At 41.3% G+C, this 21,620-nt stretch overlaps 1 protein-coding gene across 2 annotated transcripts in view; it reads right to left on the reverse strand.

Annotated features, from left to right (window-relative positions):
- The window catches only part of PPARG (peroxisome proliferator activated receptor gamma), a 99,431-nt gene that overhangs the window by 43,644 nt on the left and 34,167 nt on the right, over window positions 1-21,620 (reverse strand). The window lies entirely within an intron of this gene.

Consider the following 21,620-nt stretch of genomic DNA (forward strand, 5'->3'; position numbering starts at 1 on the left):
TCAAAAGAGGGGAAGAAAGAGATTGAGAAAATTTCAGTTCCCTTCTCTGTCATGTGGTCCTGTCATCATCTTGGGGTTTTCTATATTTAAAATATTTCTTCTTAAAGTAATCTGGGAGGACAGCTAGCAGCAAATCTTTTGGTTTCTTCTCAAGATAAATAGATGTATGTCCATGAGTTAAAGATGAGTATTTAAATATCTCTCTATATATAACATGAATGTGCTGCACATTAAGGGTCTAGAGATCAGGTCTTAAGGGGAGCAGCTGAGGGAACTGGGGTTGTTTAGTCTGGAGAAAAGGAGGCTGAGGGGAAACTTCATTGCTCTCTACAGCTCCCTGAAAGAAGGTTGGAGCCAGGTGGGGGTTGGTCTCTTCTCCCTAGCGACAAGTCATAGGACTTGAGGAAATGGCCTCAAGTTGCACCAGAGGAAGTTTAGGTTGGACTTTAGAAGACAATTCTTGACTGAAATGGTTCTCAACACTGGAACAGGCTCCCCAGGGAGGTGATTGAATCCCCATTTCTGGAAGTGCTTCTAAGCAGCAGAGATGTGGCGCTGAGGGCCATGGTTTAGCCCCAGCCTTCATAGAGTGAGATAATGGTTGGACTGGATGATCTTAAAGGTCTTTTCTAACCAAAATGATTCTCTGATTCGATGTTTTTCCTGAATATTTGTTGATGAAGGGTACTGACAGGAAAAGTCACATTGGTTAACGTTCTGGGAAGTGCTGGCTCCAGTAATGGCAGGCAGCTATACTTCTTTAATCTAAATGTGCATGGCACTTTCACTTACGTACCACAAATTCCACACTGGAATTTTGCCCGTACACTTTGGGCTACTTGGTAACTTGACTGTGTTCTTTTAAAACCAGCTCCTCACCTTTAATTTGGACAGGATACCAACAGTTAACTTTGCAATAAATTATATTGGTCATACCTCATTACTCTTCCATGGAGATTGGTTCTCTAGGCCAGGAAGTTTAGTGTGAGGAACTAAATTGTGACTCTTTGTAACCCCTCAAGCCAACTGGTGAACAACTAAATCTCATGTGGCTCTGGTATATACTGAGGATAAGACACTGAGGCTATATGTCTGGGCAACATGTTCCACCATTTCACCCCTTTTGTTGTAAAGAACTTCCTTCTGATGTCTAACCCTTGCCACCACAAGGTTGACTATGTGTTAGGTCTGGAAGAACAAGACAAATAACTCCTCATGTACTACATTTTCTAATAGGAAAAGGTATTTTGACTTCTGCTGGGTGCTCAGCATTGCTCAGCACTGATCACTTGTTGTGAAGCCTTAGAGAGGGCTAAGTATAGGTGATGTGGCAGCAACCACCCTTCTTTGGACTTAGAGAAAATACTGCTTTTAGAAAGCCCTTGATGATCAAGGATGATCTCTTCAAAGAACCAGTTGTGTCTGAAAGGTATTCTAATGGGACATCTGGATTATATTGAGTGTGATGTAGTACAGAGCTGGATAATGGATGAGAGACTTTGGGAATTCACAGTACAGGCAGAACTCCACTGAAACTTTTGAGTCACCTCTAAGCCAAAAATTCAGGTGGGATCCTCAACAGCAGCCTGCTTCCCACACCCTACACCTCCGGTCCTTTGTGTAACAAAGTGTAAACATCTGCTTTAAACATTATTATTACATTTTGCAGCTCTTTAGGTGACCCTTCCCCAACAGTCACACCCTTGAATAAAGGATGAAGATAAGGACAACTATATTCTAACACCGCTACACCTCTCTGAATCAGGAATGCTTGAGAATTTGGAACCTGGTTTTGATCTCTCACCTTCACTTTCAACTATCCACACATCACCACAAAATGAGCTAAACACCAAACAGCTGCAAAGCAAGAACTGGTTTTCAAATGGCATTCCCCTCACAGCTTCATGCAGACACACCTTCCCTACGTAAACGATGGGCTTGTAAAGTCTATGTCACACACTATGTATAACTTACACCACTAGACAATGGTCCCCCCTGTATCTTGAGAACTTCTAAACTTTCAGCTGTAAGCTTGGTTCATCGTTTGGAGCTGTGGCATATTTTGTACAACTCTACGTAACATGCTCACCGCATCAGACGAGATGAGAGGTGTGGGTCCAGAGAGGGGCCACAAAGCTAGTGAAGGGTCTAGAGCAGAAGCTTTGTGAGGAGCAGCTGAGGGAATTGAGGGTGCTTAGTTTGGAGAAAATGAGGCTTAGGGGACATTCATTGCTCTCTACAACTCCCTGAAAGAATGTTGGAGCTAGATAAAGGTTCAGTCTCTTCTCCCCAGTAAGAAGCAAGAAAATAGCCTCAAACTGCACCAAGGGAGACATTAGAAGAAACTTCTTCACTGAAATGGTTCTCAAATGCTGGACCTGGCTCCCCAGGGAGATGGATGGATCCCCATCTTCAAAAGAGGCAGAGATGTGGTGCTGAGGGAAGTGGTTTAGCACCAGACTTGGTAGAGAGAGATAATGGTTGGACTTGACAATCTTAAAGGTCTTTTCCAACCAAAATGATTGTGTGATAATCTGAGGTCAAATACTATCTCCTTTAAGGCTGACTGTAAAACTTCCATCAGTTTACTCAAATTACCTTTAGTGGGACACTGATGACATGGTGTGTTTTTGAACAGGAACTCTGCACCTCTGGGTCAATATCTGAATCTAACACACTCAAAATCTCTGCCAACACAAACACACATACCACACTAAGCAGGCTCTCAAACCAAGCCTCCTCCTTCCTCAGATGTTCTGAGGCAATCATTGGTCTACAATGCTAGGTTAGAGAAGAGAGTACAAATGATTGCTACTGAGGTCACAATACCTCAAGTGATCAATGAAGTTCTTCCTCACAAGATTTACATCTCAATGAAAGCAGAGAAAGTTGCCAACTATGTCTGTTAGGTTATCAATGGGCTTCATAGTGTGAATCACAGAGCTCAACTGCATCTTGTGTCTTGTCAGTGGTAGCTTTCCTATTTGTTCTCAGATGTTAAAAGCACTGTTGGAAGCAGTTCAAAAGTACATTGCTGGAAAATTGTTAATGCCCTAGTCATACAATGTCATTCTGAAGCTCCCTGGGAATTCAGATTTGCACAGCTTATTAGGATATGACCTTTCCCTTCTTTTTTTTTTTATTTTAAGATCAAGTTAACATGAAATTTCCCCAGTGGGAGTTGCTGTGTTTCCTTCACAGATAAGGAAAAGAGCAATGGCAGCTCTCTACAGAGAACTTTCATACAACTACAGGATGGATAACTCGTGCTCTTGACAGACATCCAATGCATTCCTAGAGGTTGAGAGGAAAGTCATAGCGTACGGTGACTGAAAAAAAAACCCCAGGAACATGGCAAAGGTATTTCCCTGAATCTTTCACCCAGTTTGGTAAGGTTGTTGTTTGGTTTTTTTTTCCCTTCAGTGTCATTTAGAGCAAACTTTGAGGAATTTTAAGGCCTATGGACTCCTTGTATTCAGGGGATTGGGGTAGCAACACCTGTGAGATTACAGCTTGTTTCTGGAAGACATTGATATTTCTTTGTGTGGGCAATTCCTATCTCTACAGCACTATTTTTTACTTGGTGATGCAGATCTTGTCTCACCAATTCACTTCTGCATTTCCACGCTTACCATATTGGCATAATTTTCTCTGCGATCTCATGGAGCTGATTTAAAAGCAGGAGGCAGAAAAATCAGTTCTCAGAATATTCCTATGTGGTGAGTAGTCAAAATGGCCTACAAGACCAATATCTGAAGATTCTTGGTGGTCAGTGAGAGAGGCTCCTCTGGAGGCTCATTCAGAGCAGCTACATTAGTCCCTTCATCTAGACCATTCTGTGGAGACATCTCTTTCCTTGTCATATGGGCCGATGACCAATTACCAATAAGAGTGGCTAAATATATGTATAGCAAACATTTTCTAATCATGTGTTCTACTTTTCTCAGCCCTTATCTCTGTCAATGAAACCCACAGAGATAATTAGTTCAATAATTAGAAGCTGAATGGTGTTGTTTACATCTGAATTTTTTCAAATGGTGACGATTGCAAAAGCTAACAACTTCTATTAAGGTCTCACTCAGGAGAGAATAATTTATAGGTTGGAAAATTTCCTTGACAGAAAGGGTTATCAAGCATTGGAACAGGCTGCCCAGGGAGATGGTGGAGTCCTCATCCCTGAAGGACAACATGTGGATGTGGTGCTGAGGGCTACAGTTTAGTGGTAGTAGCTTAGCAATACTGGTGGGATTGTGAGCTCTGGGCAAGCAGTTGGACTTCATGATCACAAGGTCTCTTCCAACATGGGCAGTTCTATGATTCCATAATTCTCACTGAAAGTAAAATCAGTGGGTCAAAAAAGAGATTGCTAAAAAGATTTAAATGCTTTGAGGGCTGGATATTCAGAGCACTAAGCCTTTGCTATGCAGATATAATTTTAACTTGACTACAGGTACCAAAAGAAGAAAAGGAGCTGCTGGTGAAATAAATTACCGCCTCTTTTTTTAACCTTTTCATGAAAGGACTCTGTGGACTTAGTACTTTGGGTAAGGATTGTGCATATAATGTTCTTATAATGATCACAGAATCACAGAAACATTCCAGTTGGAAAAGGCCCCCAGGATCATCAGGTTCAACTGTTTATTCCTACTCTACAAAGTTCATCCTTAAACCATATCCTCAAGGACCACATCCAAACAACTTTCAAACACATCCAAGGTTGGTGAATCCACCACCTCCCTGGGCAACCCATTCCACTGCCTGACCACTCTTGCTGGGAAAAAATGTTTCCTAATGTACAGTCTTAACCCACCCAGTCCCAGCTTGAGGCCATTCTTTCTTTTTCTATCACTATTTACTTGTGAGAAGAGACCAGCAGCAGCATCCCTACAATGTCCTTTCAGGTAGCTGTAGACAGCAATGAGGTCTCCCCTCAGCCTCCTCTTCAAACTAAGCATCCCCAGCAACCTCAGTTGCTCTTCATGAGATTTATTCTCCAGGCCCTTCTCCAGCTTTTTGCTCTCCTCTGCACTCACTCCAGCACCTCCACATCCTTCTTGTAATGTGGTGCCCAAACCAGAACACAGTACCCAAGGGGTGGCCTCTCCAGAGCCAAGTACACATTAGATGATGTCGCATTATAACAGAAAACAATGCAGTATAAAATAAATTCATCACAATCATAACTGAAGGCCATAACAATGACATGTCCAACAAAACCATACAAAGCTTCAGATGATTCCTAAAACAAGTCAAGGCAACTCAAAAAGGGTGGTGAGACATTGGAATAGATGGCCCAGGCAGGTTGTGGATGCCCCCTCCCTGGATGTGTTCAATGTCGAGTTGGATGGGGCCTTGAGCAACCTGGTTTAGTGGAAGGTGTCATTGCTCATGGCAGGGGAATTGGAATTAGATGATCTTTAAGGTCCCTTCCAGCACAATCCACTCTATGATCTGCAGTTCTTTCCATACTACAGTAGCAGAGAGGTAACTCAGCCATGCAAACAAAATGTTGTCCCTTAAATTTTCCTGCAACAGCTGTTAACATGGGGTGTCCTCACTAGTTAAATTGGCATGGCCTGCAACAGCCCTTCCTCTTTCAAAGGCTGGCAAGAGATAGGGGTTTACTACTCCAATGAGCAAGTACCAGCCAGTTCCACAAACAGTTGAGATTATGGGCAGACTGTAAGAGTTAATGTGCAATTGATCCAAGGCTAATCTGTCTCTCTTGGGTGAGTACAAAGTCATTGTCTACATCACTGGTTAAAGACCTCTTTAAAACTTATGCGTCTAATCAAGGAGCAAACAAATCCAAAAGGATATGATTTACCACAAGTCATTGTAGAGGACACTGATGCCATTTACACTTAGTTTTCCACAAAAAATCTGCCAAGATTCTAGAACAGCACCAACAGTATAGAAGAAAAAAATGTTTGTAGCCGAGTGCTACAAACATACCAGATGAAATCTCTTGGCTGACATCACTTAGTGAGGCTTTGACAGGCTTGAGAAGTCCACCAATATCAATCTCACAATGTTCAGCAAAGCCAAGTGCAAGGTCCTGCATCTAGGTCAGGGCAATCCCAAGCACAAACAGAGACTGATTGAAGAATGGATAGAGAGCAGTGCCAAGGAGGAGGACTTGGGGGTGCTGGTGGCAGCATGTGCTCCAGCCCACAGTCAACCATGTTCTGGGATGATCCCCATCAGCAGGTAGAGGGAGAGGATTCTGCCCCTCTTCTCTGCTGACACCCCATCTAGAATACTGTGCCCAGCTCTGGAGTTCTCAGTACAGGAGGGGCATGGACAAGTCAGAGTTGGGCCAGAGTAGGCTACAAAGATAATGAGAAGGCTGGAAGCCCTATTCTGAGAGGCCAGGCTGAGAGAGTTGAGGCTGTTCAGTCTGGAGAAGAAAAGACCTTAGAATAACCTCTATATAAAAGAGGGCTACAGGAGGGCTGGAGAGTGAGTTTTTATAAAGGCATGGAGTGACAGGATGAGGGGTAATGGCTTCAGACTGGAAGATGATGAATTGAGATTAGACGTTAGGCAGAAATTCTTCCCATAAGGGTATTGAGGGTGGATTGGATTGCGCAGAGATGTTGTTGAGGCTCCAGCTGTGGAGGTGCTTGGAAGCCAGGCTGGATGGTGCCTTGAGCAGAAATGGAAGGCATTCCTGCTCAGAGAAGAGGGGCTGGACCCAGAGGATCACTGCAGTCCCTTGCCAGCCGAGCGCTCCTGTGATGCCATGATCTCTATTGGACACGTGCACCGGCAGGCGCCCTGTTGAGAAGTGATTCAACAGACCTTTTGGATCTCTCTCTGCTCTGCGACAGACTCTCCATGCAGATGCACAGCGTAAGCACTAAACGTTTATTTGCAGAGGGCAGGACTGAACATTTCGTGTGAACACAATCAGACCATGATAAAGAGAGAGCTTTGTCTCCCATTAATAATTTCAAGAATTGTGATTTGGTACTCCCAACACACCTATAATTGAATTCCTCAGCCATAAAATCATTGGTGCTAAACAAGTTCTGATATCTTTTATCAAGACTCCTTTTTTTTTTTTTTCCCCTTCTTGTCATTTGTTAATGTATTTCTTATGGAGCTTTTCTTCTTTTTTATAGATACATTTGCTTTAGTTATAAATTAACCCTGGAATTTACTCTCCCAGAGGCCACAAACTGCTTTTTTATTCTCTTGAAAAGGTTTCAGGCTATATGAATTTACGATTTGGAACAGATTTGAGTTAACAGTTGGTGGTTTAAATACAGAGGAAGGGAAATTTCATACGATTGACAATGTGATTAAGAATAAAGTGAGGACGTTTAGATGCTTTTCTGTGCCTTCTGCTCTGGAAGCCTCAATTAATTTACCAAAAAGGAACAGATCTGCCTATGGGATTTCTGGTGCTTCCAGATCCTTGTCGTAACATTAAGATACAACTTCATCCTGAAAGGTCCTTCTAAGAAGTTTCATCTTTCCATAGCTCCTGAGGGTGGCCAGCACATCCCAAAGGTATGGGGAATCATAGAATGGTTCAGGTTGGAAGGGACCTTTCCAGGCCACCTAGCCCAACTGCCCTGCAGTCAGCAGAGACATCTTCAACTTGCTCAGAGCCCTGTCCAGCCTGACTTTCAGTGTTTTCAGGGATGGGGCATCTACCACTTCTCTGGGCAACCTGAGCCAGGGTCTCACTACCCTCAGTGTAAAACATTTCTTCCTTCCTTCAAGTCTGAATCTCTCTTTTCAGTTCAAATGATCACCTCTTGTCCTGTCACAACAGGCCCTGCCAAAGAGTTTGTCCCCATCTTTCTGCTCAGCCTCTTTAAGTCCTGAAAAGCCACAATGATATCCCCCTGTAGCCTTCTTTTCTCCTGGCTGAACAACCCTAGAATACTTCAAAATCTAGACCCAAGTGCAAATTGAAACATATCATAAAAACATCACTATTTGTTTAACAGATTGATTTCCAATAAAGACCATTAGAAGACTAATTTGTCACTTGATAAATGTAATCCTAAAGAAACAAGGGTTGTAATATTTGCCTTTCCTATCACCTGTCTTTCTTGGTCTCCTTCTCTTCACCCTCAATAGCTGTGGAAGATATGGGCTTGATTCAGCCAGAACGAGCTACAACATAGAGGAGATTTAACAGCGTATGACTACGTTGTTTAGTGTCACCACTGAAAGAGCAACAGTTTGAGCTCATCCTGTAATAAATACCTGCAAATCCAAGTCAGAAATTCCTACAGGATGTATCCATAACAAACTTAATGAGTGCTACTGTTCAAAGAGCAGCTGCTCTTCACTACAAATCACTGAAGTTTGGAGATTTGTATTTTATTTGACACAAACACACCAGATAGCTAATTTTTAATGGATTAACCCCTGGTTTAGCTAAAATTCTCCAAGATGGAGCAATCTGGGAAAAAAATGCCTTCAAGATTCAGGAAAGAGCCTTTTTTTTTTTTTTTTAATTTCTGGATTACTCTCTCCAGTTGAGTTTAGCCCAGCTGTGGTTTTGTTGTTGCATATACCAAATGTAACAAGTTGATGGGAAAAGGGGTTAAAAGTGCCACTGGTTTGATTAAAAAAAAAAATCCCAAAACTTTAAAACCTGCACTTTAAGGGTTACAAAACAGATTGAGGAGCACTGAGATGTTTTCCCCTAGGTAAATAGTTTTCATGCAGTGCTTTCCTCTATCACAAGACAATGTCCTCATGGAGATGGGTGAATTTATCATAGAATAGAAGCAACCAGGTTGGAAGAGACCTCCAAGATCATCCAGTCCAACCTATCCCCAGTCCTATCCAATCAACTAGACCATGGAATCAAACTTTCTTTCTTTAGAGAATTTCTTTCTTTACAGGCTGTTTCTTGGATTTCCAGTCAGTTATTGGACATAAAAACGTTACATTTTTCACCTTACATTGTGCTTTGGGTCTCTGATTGGTCATATTTTTATTGCTGTTGGTGCCTCATCCTCTTGAAAAATGTTACATCTTATTCTGTCTAACAGCTGAAAATGTATTAACTTACTCATACTTCTTGAATGCTTCATCTGTTTAATGACCTGTAGTGGGTTCTTGTAGTATTTCTGTTAAGTCTTAATAACTCCTTTCACTGACATAATAATGACCTAGCTTAGAAGATTTTGAGGGTCAAAATATTTATTGATCTTTGCAACAAAAATGAGGGTTAAGCAGTGGCCACATTGTGAAATGTTTTATCTCTTACATTTTCAAGTCTTTAAATAAATTTTCATTGGTTTTCTGCTTTCTCTGTAATGAAAGCCAAATTTTTAAATCCATGATTGGTGTGTTTGCTTTGGGGGGAAAAAGTATATATCAATCATTCAGTCTGCTTTGGCCCTAATACTCATTTGTAGTCATGTCCAAATTAAGGAGGATGGTGAACATCAAGGTCAGGTTGCACAGCCTGCCCTGAAGGATCAGAACCATAAAGTCACACACAAGTATAACCAGCTACTCTCACACCTTGTGTACACATTTCATAACTCTGTTTGCACTGTGTACTTTCACTTGAGCCAAGAGGAATTCTCAGTGCAAACAAGTTGCAATGTATTCTGTAAAGGTGAGTTACAATGCTAGCTATTTTGGGACAGACAGTAGGACAGTAATAAGTTCATCATATTTTCCATATTTTCAAGAGTAATGACTATGTCACACACAAGTGTTTCGCCAGCACTTGATCAGGACAGATGTTGAGCTAGTTTGAAGCTAGATACAATGTTTTGGTGAGAAGAATTAGATTACAGGCTGTGAAAAGAAGACAATGGTGATGTCTGCTTCACTCATAGGCTTGCTGAGATGTATAAGAATAAGAACATATATATAGATAACAGAGTCGCTCTCTGGGCTTTGTTGGCCGAACTTCTCTCTCTAACCTAACCTGCAGTCTGTGTGACTAATCCATCTGCTTCCTAGCCCCCCTGGCTGACCCTCCAAACTACCTTAAACATAAGGCAAGATCTAGGGTAAGGCAGAGGGGTGGGAGGAAGGCGGAAGGGTGGTTGGGAGCCCCTCTTGGGGACTCAGGTTTCTGGGAGGGCTGTTGTGTTTCTGTATTACTTTTAAACTTGTATATCTCTGTATCTATTGTAAATATCTGCTTGTATCTTGTGCTAAGCTGTAAATATAAAGCTTCATTCAATTTCCAGAGCTGCTGAGTCTAGTCTGGGTGATTTTCCAGAGTGTGTGTGTGGGGGTGGATAACACCCAAACCATCACAGATGTGTAGAGAGAACATCATCACACAGCACAAACTCCCTTAACTTGCTCCTTCACCAAGTCTTGGCAGGTGGGGAAGTTTAGGAGTATTTTTAAAGATTTAAGGCTTGATGCTACCTGCCCCTTTATTTATTTATATGACAGCCAAATGGACAGACAACATGTACTAAAATTACTTCAATTTTTCTGGCATGCAATAAGCCTCCAAACTTACAAAGATAACTCCAAGTTATAAATAATTTGGGGTTTGGAGTTACAAATATATGAGTGAAACATTACGCACAGATTATACAACCAAAAACCTGTGAATGGAACATTAAGCACAGCTCCGCTTGGATTGCAGGCAGGAAGAAATTGAAAAGAAAATGACAGCAAATCTGAGAGGCATTTAAGCCAATTCACCTTCAGTTACACCAATAAACTAGTGAGTACCAGCACTCTCACCCTGGCCATGCTTGTTCCATTTACATCTTTGAGCTCTCCTAGTCATTAAAACTGTGTGGCAATGGCTAAATGGGCTGTGGCAAATGGTCCATGGGACATCCTAACTCCCACAGTATCTCTGGAAAAGGCTTGAATGGCTTTTAGTTGGCTGATCTGAAACCAGAACAGGGAAAACCTTAAGAATGTAACCATTTAACAATTTCAGTTCCTGAGCCTGTGCAGCAGTTCCAGCACTTTTTAATTGACTAGGGTGGATAAATGCCTGTGGTGACAGGACTAGGGGCAATGGTTTTAAACTTGAGGAGGGTAGATTTAGACTGGACATTAGAAAGAAGTTCTTTACCATGAGGGTGGTGAGATGAAATGAACAGACTGCCCAGAGAAATTGTGGATGTCTCATTTCTGGAAGTGTTAAGGACCAGCCTGAATGAGGCCATGGTCTAGTTGATTGGATAGGGCTGGGTGATAGGTTGGACTGGATGATCTTGGAGGTCTCTTACAACCTGGTTGATTGTGTGATCAACCTGGGCTAGTGGGAGGCATCCCTGCCAATCGCAGGAGGGTTGAAACTAGATGATCTTTAAGATACCTTCCAACTCAAACCATTCTATGGTTCTATGATCTAGCTCTATGATCAGTTAGACTTCTCTGAAACTAGGGAATATAACTGATTTGGGGTCTTGGTTTAGTTTTCCTCCAGTTCACTATTTTGTACCAGCTTTTTATCCTAAATACAGTCCTAATTTCTGCTTGCAAGCTGGGACTATATGTAGTAGGCACTCTTAGCTCTCAAAAGAAGGAGAAGCATGTAACTGAATGTGTTCAGCATCAGTGTGAATGTGAACAAGACTCTAGAACTCCCACAAACCTCACTGAACACGCACTGCCTTTGTACACTGTGTTATTAGGCACTAATGTCAAGTACTGAACTATTCTCCCCCATCTCAGTTAAATGCTAGATCTGTGCAAGAAGAAACTGCAGAGATGGAAAACTGAGGTACAAGTTACCTTCTTGATACCCAGGCAAATAGAATCATCAAATTGCTGTGAAGAAACATCTTGGTGCTTCACAGGTCTGTAGCATAAAAATTGCCCTACTATAGCAAACTGGGAGCTGCTTAGTATTGATCCTATCTCCTGCACCTCACCATCACCCCTAGCTTCCAGGAGCTAAAATAATCCACATGCCCTGTGGCCATAGTAGAAAACTGACAATCCTTCAGATGGACTGTGCAAAAACTAAGGGTATAAGGAAACCTGTTATGAAAGATGGCTCACAGAAGACAAAGGGAAGAAAATCCCCTGGGGTCTGTCAGCATCTCTTCCCAATGCAATGTTCATCTCTGAAGTAGATGTTTCAATTTTTGTTTTCCTCCCAATTAACATCAGACATTCTTATTGAGAAGCTGCTTTCTTTGAGGAGCTAGGCAGCGGTTTACATGGTGCACTTGAATCAGAAAACAGTAATATTTGTTATTTTTAGCCTGCTTTGTCTTTATTTCCATATTCGTAGCTAGAGGAGCACACTATCACTCCTACGGTTTTGAATTCCAAAGAGCTCCTCTCTCCCACAGAGTAACTGCCAGGTGTAATTACTACACTCATTAGCCCTTCCTGGAGTAATTGTCAGGAAAGTGGCAACCATACCTGCATCAATTTCTTCTTCCTCTTTGATTTTTTTCTGTTTTCCTTCCAGAACAATTAGAGTCTCTCTTGACTTTGTCTCTCATGCCCTTACCATGGGTCTTGTGTTATTCACCTCAAGTGTTTTCCTCCCTTTATTCTTCCTTTCAAAGTGCAGATCTGGGGAGGAAATTTGGGAGAGAGAGTCCTACTGTCTCTCACTGGTTTTGTGCCTACCAACTTGCAGTGGCTTTGCTTTTAATTTAAATCCATTCATCCTGACACTATAAGGAGATTCCCAGTACAGATAGTCGTTAGTGACAACAAAAGAGGTCTCCTCCTGTCTAAGGGTCAAGCTTCAGCAGAACTCTAGAATTGCCACATGCTGTATATAACATTGTGCACTGCCTTCCTGTCCATGGCTGGGGGAGGAGACAGGAATCTGTTGCACAGCCTGCGTCAGAGAATGTAGTCACACTACAGCGTATCAACTTCGGTGTGGTACAAGTTATTGTTATTCTAAACTTACCTCAGACTTCAGCAATATTCACTGCCTGTTCTCCTGTCCTTAGTGACAGGAAAGCTGTCACTTGTTGTTAGCATATCAGACAGTTCCTGTTCTCAAAGGAGTCATAAATAAGGCTAGATTTGAAAAACAGAACAAACTTGGGCAGAAAAAGAACAATGAGCAGGAATGCCAAAATGCAGCGCAAGACCACATTATGCCATTGTCAGCATATCTGAAACCAAGGAAAGCTAAAAATCTCACACAGCACCAGAGAGGAATTCAAAGTCAAGAAAGTTCCATCGACAGACTTGAAACTTTTGAGAAAGAATTTCATGTACCCATATTTTTAAAGACTTCCCCTGCTAAAAAAGAAAGATACCCCAGAGTCTTAGCTGATCTCCTCACTGCCTTTCTTCAAAATGCCCTTTAATTAATTAAGTCATTCATTTCTTTTACTGTTACTCACTATGGACAGGTTTTTCACTCTTTCCCAACTCTCTGTTGTGTTGAGCCTCCAAAGTCCCACACTGGCCTTAGATCCCTGTCTTAATCCACCACTGCAATTAATCTAATCATGCCGAGCACTGGTAGCCTCTATTAAGATAAAAGATATTGTAGCTATTTCACAAGATTTTCAAGCCAAAGCCTATCTCAGTGCTGCACAGGACTCCACCTACCCTGCATAAATGTTTTTTTAATGGCTATTTCCATTTGTAAAGAAGCAGAACACTGTTGCTAATATTTTTTTTTCTCCTCTTTTAGAAGCAAGATTGATCAAACAGACAGCAGTTTTGATTCAAAGCTGGCACGCCAGTGACCCAAAGAAAGAGTGGAAAGAAAACGCACATGACTTCCACATCCTCAGTATTACATCACGAAGGATGAAACAGCATGTTATGTACAGCTCAGAGGGCTGCCTGAAACTCTCTTCTTGCATTAGAAAAAAAAAAAATGAGCCTTTCTTACCAAAACTGTGACTCATTAAAAATTTGACAACTATCTTACTGCAACGCACAGAGCAAGGAGAACAACAATAGGCTGTTCACAGGCTCATTGCAGAGTGGCATCAGCTGCTGTGAACTCTGACAGAGGCATGCTAAGTGGGGCTTCAGACATGAAGGTAGTCTGTGGGGGGGAAAAGTAGGCTTTTAATATTGTATTTTGGGATGGAGATTTTCATTGCCAAAAAGTTTCAAGATGACATGTTGACAAGAAAATCTCTTTGTTGGAGGAAAGACGTGTGTGTGTGTGTACTTCCAGCACTGTCAAGCATTCCTGCCTACACCAGCTGTGCTGTAATAACTGTTTCTTAAGAAATTAGTAATCCTGATCAAAGAAAAATAGTTCCCCAAATGTCTTTACCTATATCAGAAAGAAACTGTCATAACCTGATATGCTACCCTATCTAGCTGGAGTAAAGCTTAGTGCGGCACGATGATTTCACAGGTCTTACAGCAGGCATTGGGGTGTTGGGTTACTATAAACCCCTCCAACTAAACAAGACCTTGTGAACACAAGAAACATCCGGCGCACCCAGTTTCACTGGGTACAGTTAACCAGCCCTGGTCACGAGGCAGACCCAAAGAACAAGTCTCTGGGCAGTGCCCAAAGGAAACTGTGTAAGGAACACTCTTGGGTCTCTTATTTATCACGCCATAAGGTTCTCCTCTACATCAAGAAAACGATTAACCAGTTCAAGGCAACTGGCAGCTAACACTCCAAGGAGCTTGAAAAACAGAACCAAGCTCAATTGGCAAGCTGATTATAGAGAGCAAGAGTGGAATTTGCTTGCAAGAGCATCTATTGAGTGCAAACATCCAAATAATTAAAAATAAATTCAAAATGCAGGCTACAGACTACTAATTAAGCTTCCACAGGATTTTGGGACATTTTTTTTTCACACTGCCTTGATAATGAAAAATAATTTAGAGCTGTGTTAGAAACCTGAGTCTTTCAAAGCAATTCTTCAATGTTTACTTATTTCCTACTGTACACTCAGGACCCCTCACAGCCAACTCTTCTAAGGCCAAATTTGAAACTTCTTCTGTAAAAACTCACACTTAGCTGAGATCTTTACTTAAAAACCTACTGCAGCATAGTAATACCAGCAATAGCTCCGATGTAAAAAACCCATAAGAAAGGAAAATAAACCTTGTTAATGGTGCTGATTTCATTCAGAGGCCCAGCCTGATGTAAAAATCCTTCTGTGCTAAATAAAGCTTAGAAGTGCCATCTCATTTGTCAACTCAAACCATCTTCAGCAGCAGCTGGAAATTCTGAAAGCGAAAGCATATCTGCAGAGCTTTTGCTTCCACACTCTTTCATCATGTTCTGGGGAAAACTCTCCGAATCCACACCTTTAACACCTTGCAATGCGCAGTTGCTTCTCAAAATCTTTTATTTTTGCTTTCCTGTTAGTAGTTTCTATAAGCTTTTTAAAATAAATCAGCCACTACTCTGCTTTTCTCAACATTTCCAATCATTTTCAAACTCAAATCTGTTCACATGCCTTGATGTGGAAATAAGGCAGCTTGGATCTGCAGTTTAAGTGCAAGTAACGGCATCCAGGAGTGACACAGAAGAAATACAGTAAAATCCTCACACAATTCAATGACTTAATGAAGCAAATCCATCCGCTGTCAATGGTTAACTTTAGCAGTTGGAGGAACAGCTACATCACCAGGTCAGCGCAAGAACTTTGCTTCAGACGCATGACAAATGAGAAAGCAAAGAGAGAAAAGGTTTCTGCCTTGTTCTGGAGGGAATGAGAACCTCAGCATGTGGCCTCTTCAATATTTCTCATGATTCCATTAAATATGGTCTTGTACAAGGTTAGAGCACACAGATAAAACCCTGTGTAAATAAAGCAACCTTTTACCCTCTCATCTTTCTGTACTTGCTTATCTATAGATTTCTCTGGGTGTAACTGAAAATTAAATTTGGCTTTGTATTATTTAGCATTCTTAAGTATGATTAAAAATCGATTTAGCAATATACCACATAATAACATGCTTCTATGAAGCTTGAAAACTGAACTTCAGCATAAAGTTCTGTAGCTGAAATGCCACTGTAGGGAGCAGTGGGCAGTAACTCCGAGTAAAACATGTTCGAGATGAAAGGATAAACCCTTTAGTTTTATTTACTGTAGACATAAAAAAGTCAGTACCTAATCCTATCATGAGGAAGTCTGTACATTAGGAAAGACAGTAAATAGAAGTGGCTGCATTTTTCCACAAGCCCCCATATTAGATAGCACCACAAAGCACCAGGTCTAGGTAGTAAAACCTGTTTTTCTGACCACCCCTACTCTAAGATCTTGGTGTGAGCGTTAAAGCCTGTAATTAACATTTTTCTTTTCATAGCTCCTCTTTTTCAGTCTAAGAGAGTGACTGGTTTGGTAATCTGACATATGTTCCAAACCACCACGGTTGAGAACTTACTCTACAGCAGTATTAAAACGTTCTCCAGGCATAAATACTGAACATGCACATCACTGTTTATCTAGAGATAGCCACCTAAATTCAAAGGCTCTCCAGCTTCAAAATTGCTGCTACACAATCATAAATAGCTACAGCAGTTACACAACATCCCCGTTCAATAAATCTAAACAAACACACAAGTACTATGGACTTACAATGCGACCTTATAGCATAAACCCTAATTTTATGCAACGCAGTCTGATCACGGATTGTGTAAAAAAGCTTAAGACAAGATCATGGTTCTGGGCAGGGCTACTTCATGCAAAGAGGAAACTCTGTGAAGAGCAATTTGCTAAAACTTGGTGGAAAACACAAGATACAGGAAGAAAACTTCCATCACTCTCACTTAGTCTGTATGCTGATTCCACCACAGGTAAAATTGTTTGCATGAATACAATGTATTTAGAGTTTTATATGTGCATAGAGGTAAGTTAGAGGAATCATAGCTGGAGGTCTACTGTAAAATATACAGGATTCTGGCAGAAGGGAATCTAAAATATGTCACAATTAGTTCTGTGATAAAGAGGAAAGACAAGAGTCCCCATGGAGATCATGAAATTCCAACAACCCATAAACCAGCACGAAGCGTAATATTTTCCTCCCGTAAGAGCTGTTACAAGACCAAAACTAGAACTAAAATCTAATATGAAGGTCTAGAATATGCTAACACCAACTGCAACGTCTGTATCACAACATTAGCATTTCATTTAGAGTTAGAATACAGTAACTGATCACAGAAATTCCAGCACAAAAGGCAGAAAAAGTGCTGCTTCTGTTACACTGGCATTTCCCGGTTCATCGAAAGAAAAATATGTAGGACTTTTGCGGTACAATATAGATTCTACATTTATACAGAACCATAGAATCCTTTTGGTTGGAAAAAGACCTTCCAGATCATCGAGCCCAATCAGCCCTACAGAAGCACAGTTCTTTAATTTCAGTCCCACTGAGCAAACAGCAATTCAGTTAGAGCTGGACCCTGTATTTTCAGCATACTAAAGACAGGCTTCAACAGTCACTGCACAGAAGTAAGACCTACACAGGACATTTGTGATGTAGCTTGCAGACCTGACCATCCCGAGCCAACAGAGCCACCACTGACCTGAATGGAGCTGGGATATTTTCTTCTAGGCACTATGCATCTGTCAGTAGGAAGCCATTCCACAACACAACACAGGGTTAATCCATTACCTATACACACACACACACATCTCCTACCAGCATGCATATAACCATAGATACACATCCACTTCAGCAGTCATCAAGCATACTCCTGCTTAAACACACATGCACAAAGCTGCATAAGCTTTCTGGTTTGGGTTTTGGAGTTTTTTGTTTGGTTTGTTGGGTTTTTGTTTTGTTGGGTTGGTTTTTTTTTTTGTTGTTGTTGTTTGGTATGTTGTTGGGTTTGCTTTTTTTTTTTTATTTAATTGGTAATTATCAACCAGCAGAGTAGACTTTGGGATTCATAGACTTGAATCCATAGACTTTGTCCTGAATGTTCCAGCTGCATGGAGGTGATCTGCTTAGTCATGAGGGAAAAGAGGGTGGCTTATGCAAGTCTACAAGGCATCATCTGCTAGTCCATTCCAGAAATTCACAATCCACCTTTTGAGGCAGTTACTTATCCTCCCTCCTCAAAGCAGCAGATTTTTCTTTTGCTATTTGCAGTGAAATCTAATGAAGCTGCAAAGTAAAAATAGCTGTATTAAGGCAACCGGATGCTGCTTAAAAGTAGGGGCATGGGGGGAAAAGTTTTGTAAATCTGGGAGTTTTTGATCACACCTATAGCTACCTTACCTACCTTTTATTTCTATTTGTCCTGAAGCAGTTTAGAATCTACCAGTCCATGACTGTTGTAAGCATAAATCAACACACTGCAGTTTTCAATTAATATTTTCTCATCAGTTTCCCCAGTACATCACATCTCAGTTGTAAATTTGTAACTGTGGGCATTCTCATAACATAGATCATAAAGTATAAAGCAGAGGGAACAATCTTTTCGTTTGAATGAGTAACGAGATGGCCTGGACCTTGACTAGGCTGCTTGGTACTGCTGCAACACAGGTAATTAAAAATATCTATATAGTTGATGTATCATGAAATTTAATTGAGGAATGATGTAATTGTTCAGTTCTGTTCTCTAGAATGGTTTAGGAGGGGACAAACAGCCCAAATAATATAATAGAAGGTGTGGGTGGAGTGGGAGAAAAATGTGAACCTCATTAAATTGACTTAAGTTCTGCAAAAGTTTACAGATATGAAGGGTGCAGATGAGGCCTTGGGCTTTTTTTTTTCTTTTAATTAAAAGAGTAAAAATCTACAAAAGCTTTAGTAAGATATTTGCCTTGTGGAGTGAGAAGAACTGATGTCTTTGTATCAACAAGTAGAAGAAGTCCATATTGCAGTAGAAGACCTGATGCTGGAGTAGAAGCTTAGCCTTTCCTATGGTTGCCACAAGTATTTTCTCCTTTGTGCCTCCTTACACCTGCAAGATCTGCAACTCTCCCCAGCCCCACTCATCACAGGTGCTAAGCCCCACTCATCACAGGTGCTAGGACTACACTATGACAACACACTTCACACCTGCATCTTTTACACAATTTGCCACTGGAACCTGAGAGAAAGCACAGCTGAAAAAAGGCAGACTATCCTTCATGTGAAAAAGCAAAGGGTGGGGGGAACAGACAAAAGAAATGTGAAAGGTTTATCATTTTATGTAGGAATCAATTTGCATTTCATATTCCAGGAAATCTAAATATCTGAAGAGAAATCTTAAGGCTCTTTCATTTCTCATTCTGCCTCCACAGGGGAAAAAGGAGTGGGGGGTGGTGGTGGTGGATTTTTTCCCCCCAAGTACTCTGTAAGAATGAAATTAAATTCTTAAGAAGCAACCTGTTAATGGGAACCCACTACCTCCGTCTGTGCTATGGCTGTGTAAGACTTGAATATAACCATGTCCTCCTCCTTTGGGTTATTTCTAACCTTTTCCTTCATTAGTTCACAAAAAGCTAAGTGAGACACAAGGAATGTTTAGTACAGAGTACCTGAAATGCAAATCCCTGCTCTTAAAATCATGCACAGAATGATGGAAATACAGCATGGAATAATTAGCACTCATCATCTACTATCATGCTGAAGTGGGTGCTATCAGTGGTTATAAAATGAAACTAGTAGCAATGAGAAATATTGTATCCATGATTTCAACACAGCCTAGCATGGAGAATTTATAATTGTATTTGAATTTCTCTTGAGTAACTGCACTGGAAAGCGTTTTCCTGCATGCCAGAGGAGAAAACGGGAATAGTCCTTGTGACAAAAATGGATAACTTAATTTCTGAATATCAAATATACACAGCTAACAACTCACCATTGGGCTGCAGAAAAACAACTAGCTGAACACAGACTATGTTGAAAAAAAAAAAACAGCTTCAGTAATCAAGGTAAAAAAAAAGTTTAAAAAAGAAATCTACTTCTCATTATTTAGTCCAGCATTGCACAAGACAGAGGTTTTGTCCTACTTTTAAACTTCTCCTTGTTTTTATAACATAACTTTTTGCAAAATTAATTTTATCAGCCAAGGCTGTAAGAAAAAAAAATAAAAGAAAAAAAAAAAAGTGATGTCAGGTTTGAAGTTGTTTCATTCACTTAGAGATGGACTATTGGTTGTTTTAAAGAGTTCACAGAACAGAGGGTTGGTAGTGGTGGGCTGTTTTGGGTTTAGTTATTATCCTGTACGACAAGGAAGGTTAAAAGGCACAACTTCAGTACTCTCCAATTAAGTTGGAATATTTTGCCACCTTGATTTTTTTTTTTTTTTTTTGGTGATTGTTATTTATTTTATGAGGTATAAATTTATATCAGGAGAATATATTCTGTGCTCTAATGGAGCTTTCCCTGAAAGCTGATGTTTACTAAATTGCATTATCCAAGAACGTGACACGGAGGCGTTTCTAAGAAACGCATATTGTATGGCTCTTTAGCAATACATAATCTCTGAACCACTAACAGTTAATGACATATTTTACCAAACTGATGCAAAATTGAATTCAAAAGCTGCCTGTGTAAAAAAATAGCTTTAAATTATATTTCGGATCAGTTATCATTCAAAGCCCATGCCTATTATTTTTTCATCTGTCTCACCCCCTTGACAAACCCATGCTTATTTTGCACCACATGCCTTAACATACTGCTAAGAGTAATTTCCTATAATCTCATAATTAAATCTCCAAGCAATTCTGGCGGCAAAGTTTTGGGGGGGGTGGGGTGGGGGTGTGGTGTGATAGCCAAAGAGAATGATGATGTCAAACAGGCGACTTCACGCAACACATTCTGATATTAACGGGAGTGCAAAGGATCAAACTTCTTCTCAAGGTATCCAACTTCTTCTCTGAGGAAAGCACCGAGTATAATTTGTCACAGTTACTCAGTGTACACCAGGAATTTTTGGTTAACTAGTAACAAATCATAGTAACCTTTTAAAAGGCAAATTGTTGATTAAGTTATGGACTAATTGGCAGTGGAATAATAGTTTTTGCTGCCGTCGTTTTGAGTACTCATTTTTAAACGGGACACAGAGAAAGCTTGTTGAGGGACGGGCAGCACAAACACGAAACCAGCCCACACCCCTGCTTATTTCAAGGAGAATTATGATTGATCCTTCGGGTTTAAAGGAACCTCGACTCCCCAGCCCGTTAAGAAATTGATAATTTCCTGAGCTTTTCATCAGAACAAACATCGCTCTTACATCACTGATATTAATAAACACATCACTGTTAAGTCAGCACGGAATTGTCGTGTGTACACAGTGGCACAAAGTTACAACACCGCAGGAACTTGCACTCTCCAGTTGTAGAATACCCTGGAGAGAAATGACACCAGGAAGATTACAAAATGTTTGCTCCTGCGACCCTGAGGCATTGCCATCAAGACAGGAGACATTTCAACACAAGCATCCCAGCCGGTGCGGGCTGAGAAAGGCTCTCCGACCTTACCCGCTTGAGAAATTGCAAAGGACGGAAAAAGGAAAGTCTGTTTCATTCATGCAGTGAACCAGCCAGGTGAGCCCCGGCCAGCGCTTCCCGGCTCGCTCCTTCCCCCCGGCCGCAGCAGGAGAGGGCATCCTGCGCTCGGCCCCTGCCCCGCGCTTGCACGCGGCCCCGTCCCTTCCCGCCGGCCCCGCGAGGCAGCGATCGCCCCGCGCCGCACCGGGCTCCTCTCGGCGCTCTCGCCTCGGAGAGACTGCAGTTCTCCCGCGGCTCCCCTGCGCTGCTCGGGTACAGCACCATGGACACAGCGCTCCCCGCCTTGCC

This window comes from Pogoniulus pusillus, chromosome 16, assembly GCF_015220805.1.
Source record: "Pogoniulus pusillus isolate bPogPus1 chromosome 16, bPogPus1.pri, whole genome shotgun sequence".
Lineage (NCBI taxonomy): Eukaryota > Metazoa > Chordata > Aves > Piciformes > Lybiidae > Pogoniulus > Pogoniulus pusillus.